Source organism: Triticum aestivum, chromosome 2D, assembly GCF_018294505.1.
Source record: "Triticum aestivum cultivar Chinese Spring chromosome 2D, IWGSC CS RefSeq v2.1, whole genome shotgun sequence".
Taxonomy (NCBI): domain Eukaryota; kingdom Viridiplantae; phylum Streptophyta; class Magnoliopsida; order Poales; family Poaceae; genus Triticum; species Triticum aestivum.
The window spans coordinates 513,582,994-513,594,605 of NC_057799.1; positions in this window are offsets into that span (position 1 = coordinate 513,582,994).

Genomic DNA, 11,612 nt, shown 5'->3' on the forward strand with positions numbered 1-11,612 from the left:
AAGCTTCAACATAGTCTTGGATAGTGGAGATACAAGGTGCATGACATGTCCTCCCCACACACACCAAGCAAAAGGGTTCACAAGCACACTAAAAATGCAAAATAAATAACCAACACTTGTTACAACCCATGGTGAAGATAGAAGATGAAAGCCTCATCAAGACGAGGGATACCAATTAAGATGGCAAAAACCTCGTAGAGATAAGCATGAAGAAAATAATCTTCACCACACAAGAGTGCATCAAGATGCAACGAGAAAGACACGCACTCAAGGCAAAAGCTTTCACGGAGCCACCAAAGAAAAAAACAAAAGAAAGACAAGGTGGACGTGAAAGAAAGGATATCATCTAGATATGCAACTTCTCTCAAGTGTATAAGGTTCTAGGTAGACGAAATCATGATGATGTATATATCTACAAAGAAGGATGTACACCCGAAATAGTTACAACACGAAGGAACAAGATATCCAAAAGGAAGTCATACATATACCAATAAGATATTTGCTTGGAAGCATAGCACATGGCTAGATATGGTCTTATAGTATATAGATGAATTCCTACCACACATCCATCAAAGACATCACAACTAGCAACATGAGATCATCGTTGAGATGCTTTGAGAAAGGAAACAAGTAACACAAGATGGAATGAAAATCATGCTAAGATGCAACCTACACAAGGTTCAATGCAAGAAAATAATGCATGAAGAGATACTTGTTACCGAGATATCATTGGAAGGATGTAGTAGATACCAATTAAAGGTAGGTAGTAGTTCATTGATCATCCTAGCTTGACTCCAATTAGCACATGATGACACCACCTTCCTTGTGAGTGAGCCGAGCATCCAATGCATCTCCAATTGCTCCTAGAACAACAACACAAACAAAATGGTACCCAAACTCATTGGGACCAAAGAGTTAGAGAACCAACAATACATAGGACAACCTCCACATAAATATGTGCATATAGATATGAAAATGAATTTCATGCACATCTCATCCAATTTGAGACTTGGTGGAGTTTCCCCTATATATTGGGTCCAAGAAAGAAAGCATGCTAAAAATACTACATCAAATTAATATGCATGCTCAGGACTTTCAAGAACCGATACCAAATGACAAAGAAGAAACCAAGTGAAGAAAAGATACCAGATGAATAAATCATCACTTGGAGGATATCCATAATAGATACATCGAGGAATGAGATATCAGTTGATACACACTAAATAAAAGATATCAAACTCCCAAAAGAGAGGATGGTTCCAAACAAACCAAGCTCTCTATAAAGTTTCATGATGGCACAAAGTACCAAAAAGAAAACGACTTGCCTTCCACCAACACACACTCGATAAGGAGCGCAAGATGAGTGTTTTATAGAAAATAGGATAGCTCCCCCAAGACTAGTGCATTATAGAGAATTTGCATTTGAATACAAAATGCACAAGGTGGGATCACCACTTTCACTATATCTAGAAAACACTAGACAAGATCAAGAAATTAACAAGATCCACAAGTGGTATGGAAGACAAAGGGAGTTGATACATTCCTAGGCAAGAGATAAGGAAAATAAAAGCAAAGGCCAATGTAGAGATGATCAATAATTTCTACCACACATAAGTGAGTACCAATTGTCAAAAGACAAGAAGTATTTGGAAATGATTCCCGTTGGTAGATAGCAAGGATATCCAACATCATCTTCACACCGAACACAAGCAAATTGCAACTTGTAGGGCTAACATGCCACCTAAGAACAAGATAATTTACAATATCAATTCTAGGTGACAATATCTCAAATATACACATTTTCTAGGCTTGTAATATGCACATAGCATATGACTCCCCCATAATGTGATACCAATAAAAACTTAACAAGAGGCAATAAGAGAATCCAACAAGAGATAATTAATGGACTATTTATAATTTGAATTTCTCATGAGAAGACATACCACATAGCGACTAGATAATCTTGAAATATCAATACTAGATGGTATTACTCATGTACGCACATTTATAGGATTGTGAGGTGCGTAAAGCACATCACTCCCCCATAATGGGATATTCCATTAATCTCTCACGAAAGCCAACTAAGATACAAATAAGATGCACAAAGGCTCAACGTATGACACACATGTACATGAAGTGCAAACCAACATACATAAACTTGATTACTCAAGATAAGCAATTTGGAGACACAACATATACAAACACATGCAAGAAACAAAACCAAAACATGCAAAGGGGCAAGTAACTTTCAATGTAAACAATTTAAGTACAAGTTACCGCAAGGAAGCACATTGGATATAAGATAGAAACTTGATAATCCAATTGACTTGGCTTGCGACAATAAGAATGATGAAGTCCCCTTAATTCTTCATAATGTATCCAAGTCTCCAATGACCTCCAACAACACCTATTGATCAAGTATGATCTAGTTGGTCCCCAACCAAGTTGGGTCCTAAGAGGTTAGTCACAATAGGCTTGGCTACCCAAATGGTTCTTTTCTTGACACCACTTTGAGTACCAACAAATTTGGCAAACACATTGCCAACCTTATCCTTCCCAAGGGAATAGATATCATCAATTAGAATAGGGTTGGATAAGGTACCATTCGTGCATGAAGAAGCGACGTTACCTTTTTCACGACATAGGTAGCAACGTCTACTCTTCACTTTCTTCTCACTTGATTTCTCAACTTGAGAAGCATTAGCTTGAGTCTTCTTGGGAAGAGGCTTTTCTTCAACTAAAGGTTGAACATGAGAATGCACTTGTAGCCGCTTCCCTTGTTGCTTGTCACTAATGGCCTTCTTCTTCAATGGGCAAGATCTAACATGATGCCCTTTAATTTTGCACTTGAAGCAAATAATCTTGGCCGAACTCTTGACTTGTTTTTGGCCCTTCTTCTTTTTGCTCTTGGACTTCTTCTTCTTATTGGAGTTGAATCCAAGTCCACCTTTGTCATTGGGGGATTTTTGTACACTCAAGATATTGTTGAGTGTGGCCTTCCCTTCATGACACTTTTCCAAATCTTTCTTCAAAGAAGTGACTTGGGCCTTGAGATCTTTGATTTCCTCTACATGGTTAGTCTCAACACAAGCACTAGAGGAAGTATAAGCTTCATCGGTAGAGCAACAAGGCAAGGAAAGCAATTCATCACAAGATGTACCAACGTTATGCATGGATGAATCGCGAGTACTAGCACAAGGCAATATAGCATTTTGACTAAAAGTAGTGCTAGTGTCCACATGAGGCTCACTAGATGTTACCTTAGCAATCATGGCCTCATGAGCTAACTTTAGCACATTATGGGATACTAGAAGATCATCATGAGAGCTTGAGAGCTTTTCATGGCTTTCTTCCAATTTCCCATAATTGCTAGATAGCAACTCAAGTTGAGCCCGTAGCTCAACGTTCTCCTTTAAAATGGATGCTTCATAAGAAATAGAGTTAGTAGCACAAGCATCATCATTAACAACAAGAGGAGAAGGCAACTTGGCAAGCTCTTTTAAATAAGAAGCTTCAAGTTGAGCATGAGACTCGGTGAGTTTGATGAGCTCACCCTTGAGCCATTTTCGAGGTGCTCAAAATCCTCAAGGAGTCTAGTATGAGCAACTTCAAACTTAGCATTTTTAGTTTCAAAAACATTGGCCACCTCAAGAGCTCTATCATGAGATTCCTTCACTCTAGATAACTCTAGAGCAAAAGTCTCCTCAAGAGATTCCTTGGTGGTTTGTTCAAGTTCAAGAGCTTGAGAGAGGTCCGCAATCTCATTAGCGTAATCACGCTCATGACCTTCCATTTTATCAATGGTGACCCCATGCTCCTCAAGATGAGATTCCAACTCATCAATATATTTCTTGCCCTCAATAGCAATAGACATGATTCCCATGAAGTTGGAACGAGCAATTTTATTCTTAAGAAGAGCTTTAAAAATTATTTCCCCCTTAACTTTTAAGGAGGCAACATCATCATTCTCTTCATCATAATCGACATCATCATCACTCTTGCCATCATCAATATTATCACAAGATATATTGGGATTCAAAGTGGGAGATACCTTTGAAGCCTTGGCCATAAGGCAAAAAGCAATAGATGATGATGTGGGATCCCTTGAAGCACCATTCAAGACCACATCTTGTTCCATGGAGTGTTGGGTTTCCTCTACATTGCTAGCACAACAACTCGAGGATATACATGCATTTTTATCATGGCAACAAGACATAGTAAGCATATCATCATGAGATTTAGTCAAGCAATTTGTACATGATATGCAAGGACTATCAACACAAGCATGTGAAACATTTGGAGTGCTCGAAGTGCTAGAGTCCAAAGATGAAGCATCGCAACAAGATAGTGATGAAGAGTCATCAACGATAAGCACACTATCATCATTGCAATGACCAACACTACTCACCATAACATTACCTTGTGGCAATCCACATGTAGGTGAAGTAGAAGAAGTTGAGAAGGCAACACGGCCGGAGGTGGAGGGAGAACAATCATCCCCAGAAATCTTGGACACACCATATTTATCTTGAAGCTTTGTCCACAACTCATGAGCATCCCGGAACGGCATGAGTTGAAATATAACTACATTGCTCAAAGCATCGAAAAGCACATTAGAAGCTTGAGCATTGAGATAAGAGTTTTCCTCATCCTCTAAAGATAATCTTGGGGGATCCTTTGGAGGAGAAAAACCCATATGTACAATTCACTCCAAATTTGGGTCCATGACCCAAAAGAGATTAAGCATGTGAATTACCCAAACATCAAAATTTGTGCCATCGAAACTAAGAGTGTCAGAGAATCCTAAGCCCCTAGTCGACATCCTTACTCTCTAGGCGGTTAAGCCCTATAAAGAGAGACGAGGCTCTGATACCAATTGAAAGATCGTGGATGTCACCTAGAGGGGGGGTGAATAGGCGATTTAAAATAATTACGGTTTAGGCTTGAACAAATGCGGAATAAACCTAGCGGTTAATTTGTTAAGCACAAAACCTACAACAACTAGGCTCACCTATGTGCACCAACAACTTATGCTAAGCAAAATAAACTACTAGGTGATAGCAAGATATATGACAAGAAACAATATGGCTATCACAAAGTAAAGTGCATAAGTAAAGAGCTCGGGTAAGAGATAACCGAGGCACGCGGAGACGACGATGTATTCCAAAGTTCACACCCTTGCGGATGCTAATCTCCGTTTGGAGCGGTGTGGAGGCACAATGCTCCCCAAGAAGCCACTAGGGCCACCGTAATCTCCTCACGCCCTCGCACAATGCAAGATGTCGTGATTCCACTAAGGGACCCTTGAGGGCGGTCACCGAACCCGTACAAATGGCAACCCTTGGGGGCGGTCACCGAACCCGTACACTTTTCCAACCTTTGGGGGCGGTCACCGGTACCCGTCAAATTGCTCGGGGCGATCTCCACAACCTAATTGGACACCCCGACGCTTGCCCGGAGCTTTACACCACAATGATTGAGCTCCGAACAACACCAACCATCTAGGGCGCCAAGGCACCCAAGAGGAACAAGCTCTAGGGTGCCCGAACACCCAAGAGTAATAAGCTTCTCAAACTTCACTTCCACGTATCACCGTGGAGAACTCAAACCGATGCACCAAATGCAATGGCAAGGGCACACGGACTGCCCAAGTCCTTCTCTCTCAAATCCCACCGAAGCAACTAATGCTAGGGAGGAAAATGAGAGGAAGAACAAGAAGGAGAACACCAAGAACTCCAAGATCTAGATCCAAGGGGTTCCCCTCACATCGAGGAGAAAGTGATTGGTGGAAATGTGGATCTAGATCTCCTCTCTCTTTTCCCTCAAAAACTAGCAAGAATCCATGGAGGGATTGAGAGTTAGCAAGCTCGAAGAAGGTCAACAATGGGGGAAGAACACGAGCTCAAAGGATAAGGTTCATTGGGGAAGAAGACCCCCTTTTATAGGTGGGAAAAAATCCAACCGTTATGCTCACAACCCGCACTGAGCGGTACTACCGCTCCAAGGAGCGGTACTACCGCTAGGGTGGTAGTAGCCCTTTGAAACACAACAACGAGGAGGCAAAAAAGCCAGAAGAACCGTCGGAGCGGTAGTACCGCTTGACCTCACGATACTACCGCTAGGGGTAGCGGTACTAGTGCTAAGGGTAGCGGTACTACTGCTTGCGAGCGGTACTAAAAAATTACATCCGTACCTACCACCGCTGGACTTGTGAAGAGTTTTTGGTCCCGAGCGGAAGTAGCCACGGAAGTAGTCGCGGTAGTACCGCTCCCAAGAGCGGTAGTAAAAAATTACATTCGCTCCTGTCCGCGGTAGTACCGCTACAGCCTTTTCAGAACATCAAAACTACCACAACTTTTGCAAACGGACTCCGAATTCGACGAAACCAAGTTTGTTGGAAAGCTAGCGACAAGGGCTAACACAATCTTGATAGAAATAACAATAAGAAGCAAATTAAAAAAGGCCCATAAGAAAATGGTGAGAACCCTTCCTCGAAAGAGACCGGTAAAACCTCCAACACCGAAACCGCAATAGAAGAAGCATGTGAACTCCGTTTTCGATGAACTCAAGCTTGTCATCAAGATGACCATAAGCTCTAAGACTCACAAAGAGAACCAAGCAAGAACCAAGAAACATGATGCAAGGATGCAATGGTTTGAGCTCTCAACTAACGATACGATCAAGCTACCAACTTGAGAGCCCCCCTTGATAGTACGGCAAACGATCCTATAACCCGGTCTCCCAACTACCACCATGAGACCGGTAAAATAGAAAACCTATCAAGGGCAAATCTTTGCCTTGCACATGGTCCACTTGAGCTAGATGATGACGATCTTGGCTCCCTCAAGTTGGACCACCTTTCTTGATTGCGTTGGCTCGATGAAGACTAGATGATTGCTCCCCCATACTCCACTATGGGTGAGCCACTCTTCGGCACATCTTCACAAGTCCATTGACACCACAATGGATGGCAAGTTTCAAGCACTTGATCTCTTCGTGATGCTCCACCTGAACTTGCACACGGCAATCTTGATGACGATCACCACGATGTCATCCTTTCCATGGGTTGTATGATATCTTTCTCTTGACGCAAGCCCATGGACACGTACCTAACCCCACATAGAACTCTCACATAGACCATGGGTTAGTACACAAAGTGTAATGGACAATGCTTACCATACCATGGGATCACTTGATCCCTCTCGGTACATCCTTTACGCTTTGTGAGTTGATCAACTTGATTCACTCTTGACTTAGTCTTGATCAACCTTGAATCTTTCCAACTCTCTTCGTTTGGATGATGTCTTCAAGGTAAACATGAATGATCATACAATCTTCTTCTTCAAGACATGCTTGCAATAAGCTCAACACTCACATGACCAATCTTTGGATAATTCCTTAATAGCACCTTGGTCAACACATAAACTCCTTGAAACCAACACACGGACTTCAAGAAATGCCTATGGACAAAACCTTCAAATATAACTCAAGGCAACCATTAGTCCATAGAGATTGTCATCAATTACCAAAACCAAACATGGGGACACCGCATGTTCTTTCACACAGTTTACGCCTCCGGTCATATTCTCGCAGTGTTTAGGCGAAGCCCTGCGCGGATCACATCACCATCACCGTCACCACGCCGTCGTGTTGACGGAACTCATCTGCTTCCTCGACACTCTGGTGGATCAAGAGCTCGAGGGACGTCATCGCGCTGAACGTGTGCAGAACTCGGAGGTGCCGTACGTTCGGTACTTGATCGGTCAGAACGAGAAGACGTTCAACTACATCAACCGCGTTAAACAAACACTTCCGCTTTCGGTCTACGAGGATACGTGGACACACTCTCCCCTTCTCGTTGCTATGCATCTCCTAGATAGATCTTGCGTTGGCGTAGGATTTTTTTTGAAATTACATGCCACGTTCCCCAACAAAAGAGGCAATTGATCGCCAGCAAACAGACACATATTTCGACTAAACTAATTAAATCCTTAAAGGGAGACGGATAGAGCGTCGATAATCATGATTTCCTCGCCATCCCTTGCCCTTGCGGTCACCAGAGAGGAGGGTGAGAGAGTGAGGTACGGTTTGTTTCGAGCGGAGATTTTCAGTGGGGACGGATTTGAGTCAGTGATGGCCTGCATGTGCACATGGTTTAGTTGTAGCCTTTATAAAGTAAGATTATCCCATAGTGAGCATATGAATCAACCTTTGTCTTTTGTAGTGGTTTAAATCATAGTGCCAACAGGTTAGTTGTGATCCATAGTAAAGGGAAACGAAAGTTTAAAACATTTGAATGATTGTAGCGAACAAGGAAATAAATGACAAGTGCAAAGTAAAGGAGAGCGAGAGTGAGTAACGGTTGTTGAAATCCATATGAGTAAAGCGTCCCCATGAAGTCTGGATTCCTCAGTGGTACGTGTCTAACACGACTGATGGCTATGTACAATTTTCAGATTCCTAAGCCATTTTATATGTTTCTACAAGTAGACGGAGCCAAGTATAGATACTTGGATACATGCAGCAGTCCCATATCCCATACGGCACTACCACTCATCCCCTCCCCGGTTACCAAATGGTAATTAAGGTTTGGCCGTGGACGCAGCTAAGACAGTCTCCGTTTGTCCTCTATTACAATGATATGGGAATGAGGGAGATAATCACTGTCACCACCGTCCTTCGCTTTCACCTTCGCACCAATAGTAATAACCTTTCATCCAAAAGAAGCATGTTTTGGATGGCCGAGTTTACCAACATCAAGAAGATTACTAATATAAACATATAAAGAGGTTCACGAATCTTATTATCATTCAATCGTAGCATACTAAGGTTCTTCCATATACCCGAGAGCTAGGGAAACTACTCGCGCATGGAGGGTACAAACATCACGGGATGAATTATGATGAACATGACGGTAGCGTCATAGTAATACAAAAGTTAATCCACACTGGCTAATGCATTACAAAGAGATGGAGATAGGGCGGTGATGATGAAAACAGATGGTGATGATGCCCTCTCGAGGCGGTGATTCGTCGGCAGAGTCCCTAAATCAATTCCCACTTCGAAATCCTTCTGAAGGCTAGGGTTCTTCGTTCTGGATGCCCGGGCGCGTCCGCGCACATTGATCGAGCACTACTCAAATATCCTTATGTGCATCAGAAGTCCTCATAGTTGAAATCTTAAAACCATACAAAGCATGCAAAAGAAACATCTTCGTACTACATAGATCAACTAAACCTACACTACACTACTCGTTGTCGTCGGAGATGTCCATGATTCCGTGCCGGGCTCCAGGTACATGTGCGGCAAACGCAACTCCGGCTCCTTCGCTGCCCTAGATTTGGGTTGCATATGATGGGTGCCGGTCAGTCCGAGCGTTTGAGACAACCATTTAAATCACTTTTTTTTTACCAGGCATTTGAGACGCCCGTTTAAATAGCTTTTTTTACCGGGCCGTTCGGCCGGGTGTTTGAGGCACCTGTCTGTAGAAGTTTTGATATAAACAGTGGGGCTGCTTCTTGTTTGACGTGGTTATTTCTTCTCCGGTAAGGTCCAGCATGCCAAAAAATATTGTCTAGCACTCGCAAATTTTCAGGCGGCTGAGAAAAAGGAAAACCATATAAAAAAACCATACTGACACTGGTTTTTTTTTCATTAGCTTGTTCCTCCACTGTCCTAAATTCGTTCGTCGTGGGTACGTTTACACGTGCACGCTAGCCCCGAGTGGCACGAGCGAATTGCATGTTCCGATGACAGCGTCTCAGAACTCGGTCCACTGAGGTACAGAAACATGAACAGTACATATGGTTACAGCGCCCTTATTTTTAACCTATCGCGGAGCCGCTGCGCGACACTGTGGAACACGCGGGTCGACCCACGGGCGGCAGCTGCTGCTGTGGCCAAGCATGGCTCTCCCTGCACGCCGCAACGACACATGACACGATCGTGGCGTTGTACGCCGAACAGGCGACCGGGTTCACGGGCTCCGCGAGCACATGGCCTACGTATCTCGGCCCCGCGCTCCGAAACTGAGCCGATCGGTCGATCGAGCAGACGCGGCAACGGCCATCCCGGAGCGCGATCCGGCCGGGAGACCACGAATCTATCCATACCCGACCGATGGATCATGCGCGGCAGTCGGTGCACTCGTCCATGCCGCCGGCCACGTACGTGAACAGGACGCTGCGGCGCCATGCATGTCGTCTCCTGCCCTCGCTGCTGACAAGGCCGCTGCTTCTATTTACCTTGTGTTGCCTCCGGCTGGCGTCCAGGCCAGGAAGCGCGCCATGCCGGCATGTGCGCGCGGAGGCTTGGAAGAAAAGATGACTCGCAAAGTGCTGGGCGGTGCTTGTCCGTGGCCAGATGCCAAGGCCTGTCGCCCCTTCTCTGCTGCCGCTCTGCGTCGTGCGTCCCCCCGTTCCATGTGTCTGTCTGTTTGGCCGCTGAGCCTACCGCTACAGTTGCAGGCGGGCGGATGGCTTGTTGCGTTCCTCGGTTTGGTTTTGAGCGCCTGCCTTGTCTCGAGAAGGGCGGGGCTCGTGGTTGTCCGTGTTTTCTCGACTTTGATTGAATGATTGATCTGCCTTGACACGAGCATGGGCCATGTAGTACGGACACCAGCGGCTCCTACGATTTTTCTCATCTCCGATATTTTTTTTTACCGTGTGGGCTGCAAGGGTGAGACGATGAGCACAGTTGACACTGATCGAGCCAGCCTCAGCTGTGAACTGCTGTCAAAAATCCCACACAGTTGGGCGCTGCATGGCGCTCTTGCTAGTGCGTGATGATGGAGCAGGGCGCGTACAATAATTGATGACGCACAGGAGTCCGAGTCCGGCCGGCCCGGGCGTGTGAGATCGCGCGCTGGCAAGCAGATTTGGCTGGAGCATCTCGCTCGCCTCTCGGGTCGGCCGGATCCGAACAATGGCACCGAGATCGCCCGAGCGGCGGGCAACGATCCTGTGGGTCGTCACCCACGCGGATAGGGAGACACAGGTGACACACGGATGGCCGGAACGAAGATGCTCGCACGTGACGCGCCATGCGGCGCAGGAGCTCCGTACGTCACGTGATCCCTACTATCGCGTGGGTGCAAGCTAGCTAGGCCTATGCGGCTATGGCTATCCTATTCTAGTATCTGGAGCAGTGCGTACGTGCGACGGGGTGACGCCGGTGCTTTGACTACATGGGCGCGACGCGACGGCGCCCTTTAAAGGCTATCCATCTACTACCACACGCGGCCGGGGTTCATATTGGACAGGTCTGGCCCGTGCACCGCAGCGCATCATCTGTGCATGTTCACGGCCATGCCTACGCTCTGTACGGCTTCATATATGTACTCTGAGGTTGTACCGTGCGGCGGGAATCTTGGGGATGGAGTGACGGATCGACATGCCGAGACGAGAGACGACCAGTCCAAGCGCCACGGAGGCATGGCTCCTTCATGACGTTTCGGCGCGATCGTTTTTTTTTCTTTGCAAATGCGGACAGAGGTTAAAGAGTGGAATACATCGTGCACGGTCGACTCAGACGCTACAATTCATCGACTCGATGCAGTTGGATGTTGGCTTGGCGACGAGCTGTAGTCTTGTAGATAGTCCTCGCACGAGCTT